This window comes from Sminthopsis crassicaudata, chromosome 2 (genome assembly GCF_048593235.1).
Source record: "Sminthopsis crassicaudata isolate SCR6 chromosome 2, ASM4859323v1, whole genome shotgun sequence".
Lineage (NCBI taxonomy): Eukaryota > Metazoa > Chordata > Mammalia > Dasyuromorphia > Dasyuridae > Sminthopsis > Sminthopsis crassicaudata.
Window position 1 is genome coordinate 232,341,551 of NC_133618.1, and position 16,901 is coordinate 232,358,451.

General features: G+C 33.0%; 1 protein-coding gene and 1 non-coding gene across 2 annotated transcripts in view; both read left to right on the plus strand.

The window, feature by feature from the left end:
- Positions 1 to 16,901, plus strand: part of NCOA3 (nuclear receptor coactivator 3) — a 195,584-nt gene that overhangs the window by 49,356 nt on the left and 129,327 nt on the right. The gene's annotated exons all lie outside the window — the stretch shown is intronic.
- LOC141559162 (U6 spliceosomal RNA) lies at positions 13,517 to 13,619 on the plus strand. Its single transcript, XR_012487246.1, has one exon. It is a non-coding gene; the product is annotated as a U6 spliceosomal RNA (small nuclear RNA).

The following is a 16,901-nucleotide window of genomic DNA, read 5'->3' on the forward strand; positions in this document are numbered from 1 at the left end:
TGTCCTGACAAACTAGCAAAAATGCTCCATTGACAGAATCTCCATAGAATTCCAAATTCTTTTGGGAAGTACTCTATAGAAACATATATAGAGAGAATCTCTCTACACATTGCTGCCATAAATTGGGTCAGGAAGCATTTGTGGGTTGAAAAAAAATGAAACACAGAAAAGACAAACCTCCACTCTGCTCAAGAATTGAGCATAGAGGATTAATAAAAGCACAGAAGTTTCCTGTGCTTGAAGTTTGAACTAAATAGATGCCTTGGTGAATATTTTGTGAAATTTTACTTGTTGGTTAAATATCCTAATTATTTAACTTATTCTTGTTTGAGCACAACAAAAGGCAGATTTGTATAGGCTTTTTATTGAACTATCTGGAAGAGGACATTAAATTTAAGTCTTATGAAAGGTTAGTTTTATGTATTGAACTTTCATTGTTAGTGGCTGTTCTGCTTTTCTAAGTTCTAGATAAAATTAATGTGAATCTCTTATTATTTTACCTACTTTAGAGATTTTATTTGAAATAGATATGCTGCATGGCAAGGTAGGTAGGAGCATTGAACGCTGTTTTTTTTTTTTTTAATAGTATTTAATAATCTGTACAGTATGAAACATGATTTAATAGTGTTACAAAAAGAATGTATTTGAAATGTGCTCTCTGAATTAACAGCTTAGGTATATTTTAATAATTTAGCTTTTTAAAAAATTTGCAGGACAATATGAATCTTTTAATTTCTATATTTCTGGTGCCCTGGGGAGCATTTTGTTTTTTCATTATATAGTAACCAGAATTTATAGGACCTTTCAATGTTACTAAATGCCAACACCCATTCCCTTCCCCCAGCCTTAGAACACACCGAAGCCTAGTTTGCCTGCAGCTGCAATGGTAGGCATCTTTCAGGAAGTGACCTTGGCTTGTATTAATCAAATTCAGAACACACAAAAAAACCTTCTTGGTAACATGCTGACTTGATGTAAAATTTTATCGCATCCATTTTCTTTCAAAATGAGGCCATCTTGTAAAAAGAAGATATATTGAAAGACTCTTCCAACTTTAGTGTATAAGGAAAGCATCAGGAAGGCTTGTTAAAATATGTACTTCTTTCAAATGTGTAGCCATTTTATTGGATAATATACATAATTTTAAATCATAATTTTAGTAATGAAATCTTGATAGAAGATAGGTAGGTAGAAAATTTGCTTAGTTTTTAAACAATAAACAAAACAAAAACAATAAAAATAATTTTGGAGAACAGTAGTTTTATCATTAGTTTTGTCATGTTTTTAATATGTAATAGCATATTCTTATTGAGAATGAAATTGCTGCATAAACAATGATCTCCTTTGTGATACAAGTTTTTAAAAAAAAATTCATAGGATTCACTACTCAGTGTTAATTGATGTTCTCTTTTGCATGTTCATATATTATGGAAGTATAGGGATAATGTGGAATTAAATTTCTGTGGCAAGGCAACAGATTTGAATTGTAAAAAGTGATCCCTGTGGGATCATTTCCTTAGATTTGGGCTTTCTTAACTTGGAGTTTTAAAAATATTTTTATAACTGTATTTGAAAACAGTTATTTTTAAAAAATAGTGTTTTATTCTTTGCATTTAAAAACATTATTCTGAGAAGGGGGTCCATAGGTTTCACTAGATTGTGAGTGAAGAGGAAGATTCCATGGCACAAAAAAGGTTAAGATACATCTTCCCTCCACCACCCCTTCCTCCTTAAAATGGCTTTTTAGAAGCAATATATTAATATGGTGTCTAGAATTTGACTCTCAGTTGTATTAATTTTGGAAAATGTTGAATGAAAACTTTTGGCTATTTTATACTTATTCTTTTTTAGAATCGAAGTGATCATTTTGATTGATAAGAATGTAGTTTTAGTGTAAATGTACCTTATGTAGAGGTGTAGAGAAGGGATTGTGTTGCTATAGTACCTATTATGTACCAGGCACTATGCTAAAACACTTTTTACAAATAACTCATTTGATCCTAAATGCTATTATTATTCCCATTTCACAGCTGTGAAAAAGTAGACAAATCTAGAGATTAAGTGACTTTGCCATTTGTAAGACAGCTTGTTAGTGTTTGAGGTAGGTTTTTAATTCAGATCTTCTAACTTTGGGCCCAGCATTATATCCCGGGCCAGCCTTTACCTTTGAAACAATCAAGTTTTTCAATAATACAACTTTTTTTGTTGTGCATTGTAGTCTTCTTTTGCTTACTTACTAGCAATTAATTTACTTTTGAGTGTAGTCAACACACTGTGTTGGAGAAACTGAATTATGGATAATTATCTCTCATTTTAAGTCTGTAGAAAAGCTCTCCAGTGGACAAAAAGTAAGAATACTTTCCATTAACAAAGGATTCACTCCAGGCTTTCATTAAAATAAGGAATACCTTTTTAATACTTTGAAGTATTAGCTTCTATGAAGGAAATGCATGAGGGGAGGGAAAGACAGTGGGAATCAATCACAAATGAAGATAGATACGTTTTGAAATGGTATTTTTAGTGGGCAAAAATTATGATCGCAGAATTTTAGAGGAAATTCAAGCCAATCTTCGTAATTCATAGAAGAGGAAATTGTGGCCCCTTGAGAGGAAATGTTGAACTCACTCAATCGGCTGTTTAGTGAAGAGAATGCTGGAATTAGTGGAGAGAATGGGAGAAAATAGTAGGTTTCAGTTCTCGCCCTACTGCTCGATATCGGCCTTTGTGAATTGAGGCAGTGCATTTTTCTCTCTCTCACCTTCATTTTTCTGCATCTGTTAAATGAAGGTGGGTGGACTAAATGATTTTTAAGGTCTCTTTGAGAGCAGTTCAGGATAAGGTACTTGAGGGAGTTTGTGAAAAAGTGTGAAAGAACCTCATTTTGGGGACTTAAATCCAGTTTTTCTTTCTTTAAGTCAAATCTTTAAGTACAATTGGGGATTGGAGCAAATTTGGGGTAGGGAGACTGAAGAAGAAACAGTGGTTATTGGCTCAGACTGTGGCAGGCGATTTGGGAGCCAGTAGTGGAGATAACCTTTCATCATTGGGAGAAGTCATGCTGACTCCAATAGGAGTTTTGCCCATGGTACAGGAGGGATTGTGGAGGAGTTCTGCATAATTGGTGATGGTGTGTCTCTGGGCTACTCTTACTTAGAGTAGCCTTCTCATCACCAGGATGGTGCTCTGGGGCAAACAGAGCCTTGTCCTTCCAGACCTTATGGACATCTTTGTTTCCCCACAGAAGTAGGTGATCTAAAATACATTTACAAAGGAGATGAAATACTCTTGAAGACTGTGGTAACATTTTTCATGCCTAAATTTCAGGTCATTTCTTTTGTCTTTGCAGAACATGAACATACCAAGCCAGTTTACTTGTTTGGATTAACATTTTGCATAGGAAGTCAAATTAGTTTTTTTTTTTTTTTAAGTCATCAGAAACCCTAACTATTTGCAGCATTAATGGAGTTTTCTGCTAGAAATGCAGCCAAACTAGAAAACTATAAGCATTGTCTTAAAATGCACCTTTTCTTTCTGTTTTTAGAATTAACAACTTTTTGTAAATAAGTCAAATTTGTTGACCTTAGGTATGTTATTTATCTTGATACTAGCATTAGTAATATTCCATCTCTTAGAAATGACAAAGAGAAACGTTTGATTTGAATTGAACTTTCAAGAAGGAATAAAAAATGGATATTTTTTATTCCTTCAATGCTTATTTTTGAAAATATACAGCTTAGCAAAATATGGCTTTGAAGAAAAAGTGAATTTAGTCTAATTTTCCCCCTTCATTTTCCAAAAAGAGAGAATATTGGGATTTGAGAAGCAAAAGACAATCTATAAAGAAAAAGAATGTTTATAACCTTGGTATCTAAGGAGTTAATGTTCACTTGCAGCCTGAGGGTCACCGTGCAACCTCTGTTCTCTGATTGGCTGCTAAAAGGTGAAATTGAAACCACTGTAAACTTTTGACCCTGTAGCAGTTCTTGTGGAACGCCTTCCACTGGTGGAGTCCAATCTTATTATTTTTTTCTTTCGGTCTTCCTTTCCTCTCTCCACCCTACCCTCCCTCCCCCCTTTCCTGTACTCATTTTGTATGAGCTGGTAGTGTTCCATGCAGTTTTTTGAAGGAAAGAGAAAAGAGAGTCGGGACAAGCTTCAGCATGTGACTTACTTGCCTTTTTTTTTTTTAAAGCAGCGATGTCATAAATAAGGCAAAGCAGACATGTTACCCCTTACATTCTACTTTGCAAACTGGATGGTTTAGTCTCCCCCCTTCCCCCTCCCCCCCCAAATATTATGCAATACTTTGACCATTGAAATAAGTGCAATTAATTAATTTTATGCCAGAAATGTTTTTTATTTTGGGTACCTATAGATAATGACTGGTAGACTACTTAGAGAAATAACTCATGATTTCTAACAAATCATCAATCGATGCTTATTTCCCTTTAGGAGAAATTTTGTTTTCTGTGTCACCCTGACCTCTCTCTTGTAGTCACGAATTAAAATCAAATTTTTTTTTTAAAGTTTTTACTTATGGTTTACTTATGATTTGCAAATAAGAAGGTTCAGAGAGATTAAGTGGAGTTGGGTAAATTATACTGCTGAGACCTAATATAGACAGTCTTACTTTTTAAATCCAATGCTCTTTGTATTTGACCACTTAAACAGAGAAGTCAGGGGCATTTATTTAATTGTGTTCTGATTTACCCAATGACTATTTAGATCAGTTAGGAGGATAATCAACTTTATATCCTCTTCATTTAACATTTTAACTCAAATTACATGGATTGGGTAGTTTATTTCACCATCCATATCCAGTTTCTCTGTATCACCCTCTTCCTCTTCTATATGTATTTTTTAAAAAAGTCTTATTTTCTTTGGGTTTATGCACTGAACTAGAGAACAATTTTTTGTGGTTTTCTTGGTGATCATCATTTTAAAAAATCTTAGGGTAATTTTAGAATTCTTAACTCTGACGGAATAGGGATAAAGAGGGGGACCTGTGATATCAGTGTCATCCTGAACTTCCAGGTGATGTGTTTCTTCTTCCACTGTATCTTTTGTAGGGGCTGGGTGGTAAGTGGTTTGTCCAGGGTCACACAAGCTGTCATGTCCAAAGTGGGTCTTGAGCTGAGATTCTCTTGGCTTTTAAGGGCAACACCTATCAAGACACATTGCTTTTCAGTGTTGTGGGCTATCTAATAATCACAGACTTCGACCTTAAAGTGTAACCTTAATATGGGTCTTAGTAGTATCAGTTTTATTCTGTTTTAACATTTTTTTTCTTCCTATACCCCCTTTCAAATTAGGCTTCTTAGAGAATCGTAGCTAATTGTCTTAGAATCCTGTCTTTTTCCTTAAATTTTTTCAAATGATATAATGAGTTATCTTGAAGTTGGTTATTAACATTTGTTTAAAAAAATTTAATGGAAACTTGCCCTACAGTTCACAAATGACCTAAAATTAAGTTTATGGTAGAACATTTTTTTTTTTTTTTTATGTGTGTTGGACGTTAGTTATTATCAGGTCTAATCTATTTCTGAAGACTTGCTTTTTTTCCTGTAGTTTTAGTTGAGTAATGAGGAGGTAGGAAGTATTCAGGAGCAATATTACTAGCAATATTGAAGAAATAATGAAGTTAATATGATTCATTTTAGATTGTCTGCCTCTTATTTGCTGTTGTACAAGCAAAACACATTTATTATATTCATTGACCTTTATCATCTGTTCTGATAATGTTGTCAAGTACTAGCAATCATAAAGTTTGGTGGTGTTTTAATTCTGCCCTTGTAGCTTTTGCCTGTGATGAACAATTAAGTAATGTTTTTTGATTTTCTATGATTTCAGTATGTGTTCTGAAGACTGAAATATGCCTAATCCCTGAATGTTCTTATTTATTTGTCAGGATGGCATTAGTGTGTACATACACTATTGTGTGGTGACAGTAACTTGAATTGCATGAAAAAAATAAAGAAATGATTTTTTTTCCCCTCCTGAGGGGAATAAATATTTTTCCCCCTCCTGAGGTATAAATATTGTCACCCGAAATCTGGTATGACTTTATAATTGAAGAATTCTGATTGTAGCGGAGTTCATTTTTCTATTATTTGTAGACAACTCAAATCCTGACCCATGGGGAATTTCTGCTTAATCCAGATTCTTGCTTTAAGGGGAGAATGATTAAGAAGAGAGAAGTTATTAAGTAAAACTGCATGTAAACAAGGTGATGCTGGATCATGGACTTAGAGCTGGAAGGAACTTCCAAGGATATTCCTTTTACAAGTGAGAAAACTCTTGAGGTCCAGAAAAGTAAAATGTCTTGCCTACAGCTGCAGCCTGAGTATTTGAGTTGGGATTCCCACTAGGTACTCTGGCTCTATCTTAATCTTGTGTTCTTGTCACTCTATCAAGATGCTTCCTTTAGTAGATAATAGGTTCAGAAATTGATGGAGTTAATGGGCCTTAGAATTCATGTAGTCAAGTCTTTTTTCAAATTCTTTAGTCTCAGGACCTCTTTACATTCTTAAAAATTATTGAGGAATCATCAAAGAGCATTTGTTTATGTCCGTTGATATTTGCCACATTAGAAATGAAAACAACTTAATTCTATTTTGAAAATAGTTGACATATGTAGCAAACCCTTTTTCAAGTTCCGCTATTTTGTCACATACCCATGATAGTTACCTGCATACCCACGATAGTTCTTTTTAAAATTCTTTTTATAAATAGCTTTTTATTTCAAAATATATACATGGATAATTTTTGACATTCACTCTTACAAAACCGTATGTTCTAATTTTTTTTTCCTTCCCTTCCACCCCCTCCCTCAGTTAGCAAGTGATCCAGTATATGTTTAACATGTGCAATTTCTCTATACATATTTCCACAAATATCATGCTGAACAAGAAAAATCAGATCAAAAAGGAAAAAAAATTGAGAAAAAACAAAATTCAAGCAAACAACAACAAAAAGAATGAAAATACTATGTTGTGATTCATATTTAGTTCCCACTGTCTTCTCTCTGTGTGCAGATGGCTTTCTTCATCACAATTCATCACATTAACTATTGAATTGGTCTGAATCACCTCCTTATTGATGAGAGCCTGGTACATCAAAATTGATTATCATTTAGTCGTCTTGTTGCTGTGTATAATGATCTCCTGGTTCTGCTCACTTCACTTAGTATCAGTTCATGTAAGCCTTTCCTGGCCTCTTTAAAATCATCCTACTGATCATTTCTTATAGAACAATAATATTCCATAACATTCGTATACCATAACTTATTCAGCCATTATCCAACTGATGGGCATCCACTCAGTTTTCAGTTTCTTGCCACTATAAAAAGAGTTGCTACATTTTTGCACAAGTGGGTCCTTTTCCCTACTTTCTGATCTCATTAGGACACAAGCCCAGTAAAAACACTGCAGGAAGGATATGCAGTTTGATAGACTTTTGGGTATAGTTCCAAATTGCTGTCCAGAATGGTTGGATTAGTTCACAACTTTGCCAGTAATGTATTAATTGTCCCAGTTTTCCCACAACCCCTCCAATATTCACATCTAAAATTCTTGGCAGAATCATTTTTATAGATCATCAGTAAATATTTAAGAATTGATAAGTTTTTCCTTGAGTAGTGATTCAACTTGAGAATAACATGAACTTAAAAACCACCAGCTTTTAACCTTTCTCTACCTTTTTCCATTTGTGAGCTAAAAATTTATCCTAATCATGATTAAGTAGAAAAGTATTGTTAGAGTTACATTCATATCAGAGAAAAAATAAAAGTATTTGTTAGATTTTTAAAAGTATTGTGAAGTCCTTGTCATAACTTCTTCTATTTATTTTACATATATTTTTTATTATATATTTATATAATATATATATAACTTTATATAAGTATATATTTTATATATACTTTTCTTCAAGTGCAAGAATTTGCAAATATTTATTAAGCATGTACTATGTACCAGGCATAATGATTTAAAAAAACAAACAAAAAACAACTAAGTTATCTAACCTCTCAAGGGACATATTCCTGGACTTCTCCCAATTATAGAATTGGGTTTGAAATTGAGAAAACTGATTTGGATTGAAATCCTGCCTGAGACTTAAGCTGTGTGACCCATGGAATGTCACTTAATCTGTATGTGTCTCAGGTCCCTAGGAGTCATTAATTGAATCCATAGATTCAAGGAGTTATTTCCTTAGTAAGACAGAGTTTACATGTAATACTTTGATTTGATTTCCTACTTTATAATTTGATTCTGTGAGATAGAGAAGACAAATAGTATTCCTATTTCAGAGTTGCCTTTTTAGAAGCTCTATTTTTTTAAAGTTCTGAAGTTTTAAAAATCAACTGAGTGGCATAGTGGAGAGATGGGGTGAAGATTAGGTTTGGAGTTAGGATGACAAGTTCAAATCTAGCCTCAGACATAGTATGACTGGGGAAGCCAATGAACCTGTTTGCCTCAATTTTCTTTACTGTGAGATGGGAATAATAATAGTACGTACCTTCCAGAGTTGTTGAGAGAATCAAATGGGGTAGTAACTGAAAGCATTTGACACCGTGCCTAGCACATAGTAGTATATAAGTGTATCATGATTATTACTATTTTTTATTATCATTATCATCATTGTAATGATGATGTTGGTGATATCTAGGACCATCTCCTTGTAGCCTTTAAAAAAAAATTCTTCTCTTTGATATTTCTCCCTTCAGATTCTTACTTAATTTAATTCTCTTTGTGACTATCATTTTTCTCTTCTTAATATTATACTTAATTTATGAAAGTGAGTAGAGTGTAAATAGCTTCAGGACAGCATCTGAACCAATTTTTAAAAATATCTTATATTGTTTAAAGTTTTCTTGAATCCAGCTTTAAATTCCAAGATCCTGTGAAACTTGAATGAAAACATTTAACAAATGAGGAAATTGAGTTTCTGGTTCTTCAAGCTATTAGTCCAAGATCACATAGCTAATGAAGGGACAGAACCATCTAAATAGTCAGTTAACATTTATTATATGCCTATGTGCCAGCATTGTGCTAAGTGCAGAGGATAAAAATATGAAAAAACAAAAAACAAAAAACACACACATTTGCAGCTCTCCTGGAATTTATAACCTGAAGGAGAAATACAAGTCACACAAAAGGATTAGAGGAATCTACTTGAGGAGTGAGTGGATAGTAGTTGACATTGGGACATGATTAAGTCTAGTCCAAAGGGAGTGCAGCAAAATAAGAAATGATGAAATGGATGTCCTGGACAGCCTATTCAGAGAGGAGGTAGGAGCCAGGAGTACTGAGGAGATTTGAATTTTGGGATTGATGTGATCTTGCAGTATGATGAGATTCTGGTGAGCAATGATGAAATCTAGAACAGTGCAAGCAAAATGCTGGAATTATAATGGAGTCCAGTCTAAAAGCAGAGCCAGGGTTTAAACCCAGTCTTCTGTTTACAAATATAGTGCTGCTATGTGTTTTGTTTTTGGTTTTATGTGCTATGGTGTTTTGTTAAGTAATGTTGGAATTTTTTTTTTGTGGCATAAGTAAAGTGTTTTAGCTGTATTATGGATTAAATAGGCTTCTGTGGGCTTTCTTGGGAAACTACCCAACATTTATAGCTTCATCTCTCTGCTTCCCTATCTCCCCAACTTCCAAGCAGTCAGCTTAATAAAATGACCTTTTTACACCAATAGAGAAATGACTGTATAAATATTACATATTTATATGCAAATACGTTTATCACCTCTTCTCAGTTTTTGCATGGGTGCTGTTATTAGTTAGATAGTATATATATATATTTTTTTTGATATAAACATGATTGTGTTCCAGGCTATCTCCCTCCTTTTTCCTTTCATAGGCAAACACACCCCTCACATCTTGCAGCTGGCCACTGTTTCTGTTCTTGCCTTCTCCTGCCACACCCATCCCATGCTGATTGGCCATTACTGTGGTATGTTTCTGTCATGTGGATTTTGAGGAAATGTCCTCTTTTTCTTCAGCTTGCCAATTCCAGCATGAATTTCATTAACCCTAACAATTCTAGAAATAAAAATTCAGTAGAGCTTTGCATGACATTCTTACTTGGTTCAGATGTCATTTAAACTAGTTATTTTAGAAATTTAGAATGAAGAACTGTGTGCGTGTGTGTGTGTGTGTGTGTGTGTGTTTTAGCTTTCTCCTTTTCTAAGATTTCTTGTGTAAAATTTGTTAAATTGTATATTCTTAGGAGATTTGTTGGAGACTATAGCTACCTTGCTTTTCCTGTCCATCACCCAACTCCCTTTTAAAATTCTTTTCAGGGAACCTTAGTTATGCAATTTTTTCCCTATGGGAAAAAAACCAAATGGGTTGGGGTGGGGTGGTGTCTAATATGCCTAATTTGCTGTTCAGATAACTCCTGTCCTGCATTGGATTAACTGTAGAAACTATGGTAGCTTCTGCCAAGGCATTAATAGTGCTTGTAATTGCCCTCCACTGAGCTTTCAGCTCTCTAAGACAGGTGGGGACATCCACAGGTTCAGATCATCCATCTGTTCTGAGCACTTTCAAGGGCTCAGAGAGCTGTTGCAAAAAGAACACCCGTGCTTAAAAACCATGACCTGATGTACTATCCAGGACCTTTTAAGTAGCAGCTAACTTATAGTAAAATGAGGAGGGAGGGAGTGAGAAATAAATTCTTCAGAATACATCTTTCAAACTCCTAAGGGTAAGCTGTTATGTCCAATAACCAGTACTTTATTTATATGGTAGGGAAAAGGAAGAATGGGAAGAGTTATTCTCTGTGATTGATAAAATCTCTCTCAATCTTTTTAAATAGGAGTAGTAAAATTTCAGCATCTTGTTTCAAGATCAAAATATACTATACACGGCAGAATCATTTAGTCATAGTCAAAGATGAACAAAATAAATTCCTAACTGACCATCATTTGGTTGGTGAGTAGGATAATTGAATTTTGCTTTTGTATAGCTTTTGTTAACTCATAGGACTAGACTTCTCAACTGTAATGTCAAAGAACAAAACTTTTTTTTTTCTGAACTTATAACCTAATAAGCTTTTTCATTTGTATTTTTTTAAGTCAAATTTTTTTCCATTAGGGAAAAAATTTGTGTTTTGTGGTATATTACCTGGTTTTTATTTTTGAGTTAGGCATTGCAGCTTTTAAAAATAAACTTTTACACTGAAATACTATAAAAGAACAACGATTTAATCTGTGTATAGATATTCCATTTACAGAATATATATATTATATATATATTAGTAACCTTTTGAAGCTTTAGTTGATATTAGTGTTTATGATTTGCTATCACAAAAAACTTTGAGCAGAAGAAAAACCATTTGATGACTAAATTATGGTGATGAGTGTCTACATATTTAGAGTTCATTTCTCAAAAAATAATTTGAACCTATAGTTAGTCTTAGATTGCCGGAGTTTTTCTTTTAGCACAACCTTCACTGCCCACTAGTAGAATAGGACTGAGGGTAGAGAATTTAAAAAGATGGGTTAAAAAATGAGGTAATGAGCTGTCTTCTGTTGCTACTATCTTATTTCACTGTATGCAAACTGATGTATTTCCCAAGTACTTTCTTTTCTTATTCCCATTTTCAGTATGCCTCAGATGATAAAATGGCCTTGATTCTGATGTCTACTCCAACCTTAAGTATCAGGGTAGAGACAGAAAGACAGGAAGAGAGTTGTTTTGATTATTGACAGTGTAATTTATGTTTTTCATAATTGACTTAACTGGCAGCTTAGTCTATTTTTCAGTCATCTAGCATTTATTAAGCACTAATTTTGTGGTAACTAATAAACAAATTCCCAGTCATCCAGACTAGAAATTTTATCATGCTCCTTGCATTGTTTCTTTATTTTGTTGTACCACAGTCATGCAAATTTCATCTCTCATTTTCTCAACTTTCTCTTTTTTTCCCTCTGTTCTAATTACAACTACATTGTTTTAAAGCCCGAATAGCCTCATGCTTGGATTAGTGTAGAAATTTCTTTTTTTGTGGTTAATTTTTAAAAATATTAATATCTTTTTGCTTTTACATTACTTTCATTTCTGAATGTACTCCTTCTCTTTCCCCTTCCTAGAGAGTCGTGCTTGATAACAAAAATTAAAAAGGAAAAAAAAAGACATTGTAGTTTAACAAAACTACCCAATAGATCAACAGTGTCTGATAATTACAATATTTTACACCTAGCTGGATATCCCTCTTCCCTGAACATTCACAAATGGTCTATACATCTTTTCTTTCTTAGCATCTTCAGTTAATCCAGCACATGGTTGTCAGAATCATACTTGACATATATATAACACTGCTTTGGATCACATAATTTTTCTTGGGCCCCTTTTAAAGTTTTTTACAATCTAATTTCAGCCTACTCTTTTAACTTTAATTTGATATGTTCTCTTTTGACCTCTACCAAGTGAGATGGTCTTTTCACTTTTTCCTGTAAAAAACCCTCTATGTTCATTTCATTTTTTCTCCTTTGTCTTTAAAGACTCATGTAGTGTTCCTTGCTGATAAGTAGAGATCTCCATTCTTCTTTTCAAGGCCTATCTCATTCATATTCATTTTAGGCAGCTAGGTACTGTACTGGATAGTGTTCTGGATCTGCGTTTGTATCCAGGCTCAGGCATCTAATAATAATGTAACTCTAGATAAGTCATTTCACTTCCTTCTGCCTTATATTTTCTCAATTATAAAATATGGATAATAGCACCTACCTCCCAGTAGTTGTTTTGAAACATTAACTAAAATAATGAAAATGAAATATTTGTAAAATTCTTTGAAAATTGTAAGACTATAGATGCTGAGTGAAATGAGCAGGACCAGGAGATCATTACATACTTCAACAACAATACTATATGATGATCAATTCTCTTCAACAATGAGATGAACCAAATCAGCTCTAATAGAGCAGTAATGAAGTGAACCAGCTACACTCAGCGAAAGAACTCTGGGAGATGACTATGAACCACTACATAGAATTCCCAATCCGTCTATTTTTGTCCACCTGTATTTTTGATTTCCTTCATAGGCTAATGGTACACTATTTCAAAGTCTGATTCTTTTTGAAAAGCAAAATAACTGTTTGGACATGTATACTAATATTGTATTTAATTTATACTTTAACATATTTGACATGTATTGGTCAACCTGCCATCTGGGGGAGGAGGTGGGAGGAAGGCGGGGAAAAACTGGAACAAAAGTTTTGGCAATTGTCAATGCTGTAAAATTACCCATGCATATAACTTGTAAATAAAAAGCTATAATGGGGGCAGCTAGGATATAGAGCACCAGCCTTGAATTCAAGAGAACCCGAGTTCAAATCTGGTCTCAGACACTTCCTAGCTATGTGATCCTGGGCAATCACTTAACCCCAGCCTCAGAAGAAAAAAAAATAAATAAAAAGCTACAATAAATAAAAAATATGGAAAAAAAGAAAAATTTAAGACTATATAAATGCAAGTTTTTTGATGATTGTTAAAAGAAATTTAAGAGCTTGCTTTGGCAGCACATATGCAAAAATTAGAATGATTCAGAGAAGATAAATATGGTTCCAGCACAAGAATGATATACAAATTTATGAAGCATATCATATTTTTATAAAATAAAACCACATAAATCATCACCATTTCTACATATTATCAAGTCCAGCAAAAAGAGATAGAGAAATTCCATTTAAAATGACTATTGACAATATAAAATATTTGAGAGTTTAACTGCTGAGACAAACCCAGGAAGTATATGAACACAATTAAAAAATACTTCACACAAATATATATAAACAATATAGAAAATATCAATTGCTCATGGGTAACATAATATAGTTAATATTATATATCATTATATATAACATATTAGTATAATATAAATTACAGTGCCATCTAAATTAAACTACATATTTAATGACATACCAGTCAAACTACCACAAAATTATTTCATAGAGCTAGAAAAAAATTATAACAAAATTCATTTGGAAGAAGAAAAAGATCAAGATTATTAAGGGAATTAATGAAAAAAAAAAAGGCAAAGGAAGGTAGTCTTATCTGCACACAGATCTAAAATTATAGTATGAAATGACAGTCATTAAAATTATTTGAGAATGGCTGAGGAACAGAATGGTAGATCAGTGAGCTAAGTCAGTTATACAAGACACAATAATACATGAATGTAGTAATCTACTGTTGAATAAACCAAAGATTCCACCTTCTTGGATAAGAACTTATCTGACAAAATCTTCTGGGAAAAATGGAAAATAGGATGTCAAAAACTAGGCTTAGGTCAGTATCATACATTCTATATAAAGTTGAAAGATAAAAGTAAAGTTGAAATGAGTACATGACTTTAAACATAAAGGGTGATAGTATAAGAAAATTAGGAAATCAAGAAGTAATTTAGCTGTTAGATCTTTGGAAAAGGAAAGAATTTTTGATCACACAAGAAAAACATTATGAAATGCAAAATGGATAATTTTGATTACATTAAATTAAAAATTTTTTGCATCAATGCAACCAAGATTAGAGGGAAAGTAGAAAGCCAGGAAACAATTTTTGCAGCCAGTGTTCTGATAAAGTCCTCATTTCTCAAGTATATAAGAGTCATATTTATAAGAATATAAGTCATTCCCCAGTTGATAAATGATCAAAGGGTATTAATGGCCAGTTTTTAGAAGAAGAAATTAAAGCCATCTATAGCCACATGAAAAAGTGTTCTAAATTACTATGTGAGAAATAAGATTCCAAAATGAATTTTAAAGTCTGTGATGTTTTGAAAGAGTGAGAGAGATTCAAGTAGGAAGCCTTAGATTCTTCAGAGAAGCTGCATACCTCCCTCAGAGAGAGTGTGCAACAAGCTTTTCTAGGTTAGTCCCCTTTCCCTCCCATACCACTTACCCTTTAATTAGCTAGAAGTACAGTTCTTGGTATGCCCGAGAAATGACCTCTTTTCCCCACCCCATCGTGTCTAGATTTGGTTATTGCTCCTCTACCCATTATCCCTTCTTCACCTTACTGAGAAGATACTATGTATCAGCCTCATTAAGCAAGCACAATACAGAAAAATCTTCTGGTCATTGACATTGGATGATTTAAGCCACTTTTTATCCTAAATCCCTTTGTCAGAATTTTGTAGCCAAGTCAGTTTTTCCTTCTGAAAGTTCATTGGTCATTGATAACTTATTGCAAGATTCTGTGGAAACTTAATTTTTCAGTATTTCTCACAACTGTTAATTAAAATAACTGAAGTACCATTTCACCTCTATCACATTGTTTATGATAGAAAAGAAAAATGATAACTGTTGAAGGGGGTGTGAGAAAACTAGGACACTAATGCATTGTTGGTAGAGTTGTGAATTGATCCGGGTTGTTCTAGAGAGAATTTGGAACTATGCCCAAAGGGCTATAAAACTGTTTACCCTTTGATTTAGCATTACCACTACTAGGTTTGTATTTTACCAAAATATTTACAACAGCTTTTTTTTTTTTTTTTTTTTTTTTTTTTTTTTTTTTTGTGGTGACAAAAAAATGGAAATTGAGGTGATGCTCATCATTTGGGGAAATGGTAAACAAGTTGTGATATATGAATGTAATAGACTGCTGTTGTGCTATCAGAAATGTTAAGCAGGCAGACTTTAGGAAAATTTGGAAAGACTTACAAATGACTCCTTGCTGAATGAAGGCAGCAGAACCAGGAGAATATTGCATCCAGTAATATCAATATTGTGTGATGATCAACTATGATAGATATAGTGATCCAAGACAATTCCAAAGAAGATATGATTGAAAATGCTATCTGTATTCAGAAAAAGAACTGATGATGCTTAAAATGCATATTGAAGCATGCCATTTTCATTTCTTATAAACATTTTTTTTCCTTTCTCGAGGTTTTCCCCTTTTGTTATGATTTTTCTTTCATTACATGACTAATATGGAACATGATTGTACATGTATATCCTATATTGGATTACTTGCTATTTTAAGGGGGTGTGTGTGAAAGAGCAGGAAGGGAAAATTAGGAATTCAAAAATGAGTATTGAGAGCTGTCTTTACATGTTAATGGAAAAAAAATACTATTAAGTACAACAACAAAAAAAAGAGTCTTTTGAACATCTTTCTGGCTCTTCAGTAATTTTTTGCCTTTCTGTGCTCTTGTACCTCTTGTTACTTACATGGTTCTTTTATGTTCATATTCTCTGCTTTATTGTACAACATACAATTAATGTAGTGGAAAGAATAGTAGTTTTAGATTCTGGAGATCAAGTTGAATTTTTGTGTTGAAAGTGTCTACTTAATTCTCTTCTGTGAGTTTCAATTTCCTCATCTGCATAATGGAAATAATTTGCAATATTAACTTCAAAGAGATACTCATGAAAGCTCTTTATAAACCTTAAATAAAACATTGTAGAAGAATCTTATTATTTTCTCTTCTTCTTAATTAGATTATAAGCTCCTTGAGTTGATTGCTTTATAACTCTAGATTTTAGACAGTGCTATACATATACAAGGGATTAGATAAATTTTTGAACTTATGAAGCCACTTTTATGTGTTATCTGTTTAGGTAGCTTTTAGCTTAAATAAAGAATTTATTTACTTTGAAAAGGGATATATAGGTTCTTTCCGTTGTTCTTTTCCCCATTTGACTATATTTTATGAAAAATTGTTACCTGTGAAATACTAATGTAGTATTGTGAAGTTTAGTAGAAATTAAAGAACAGTAAGTGTAACTTACCTAGGATAAAAAGTAGAACCAATTAAAAAATGGAATCAATTTGATTTTTTTTTTTTTTCAGTTAGCACAAGCCTGTGTAATTAGAGCCTTCAAAATCAAGCAACAAGCTTAAAGCAAAAAATATCAATCCTCTTTTCTTAATTGTATGTGTGTGCAT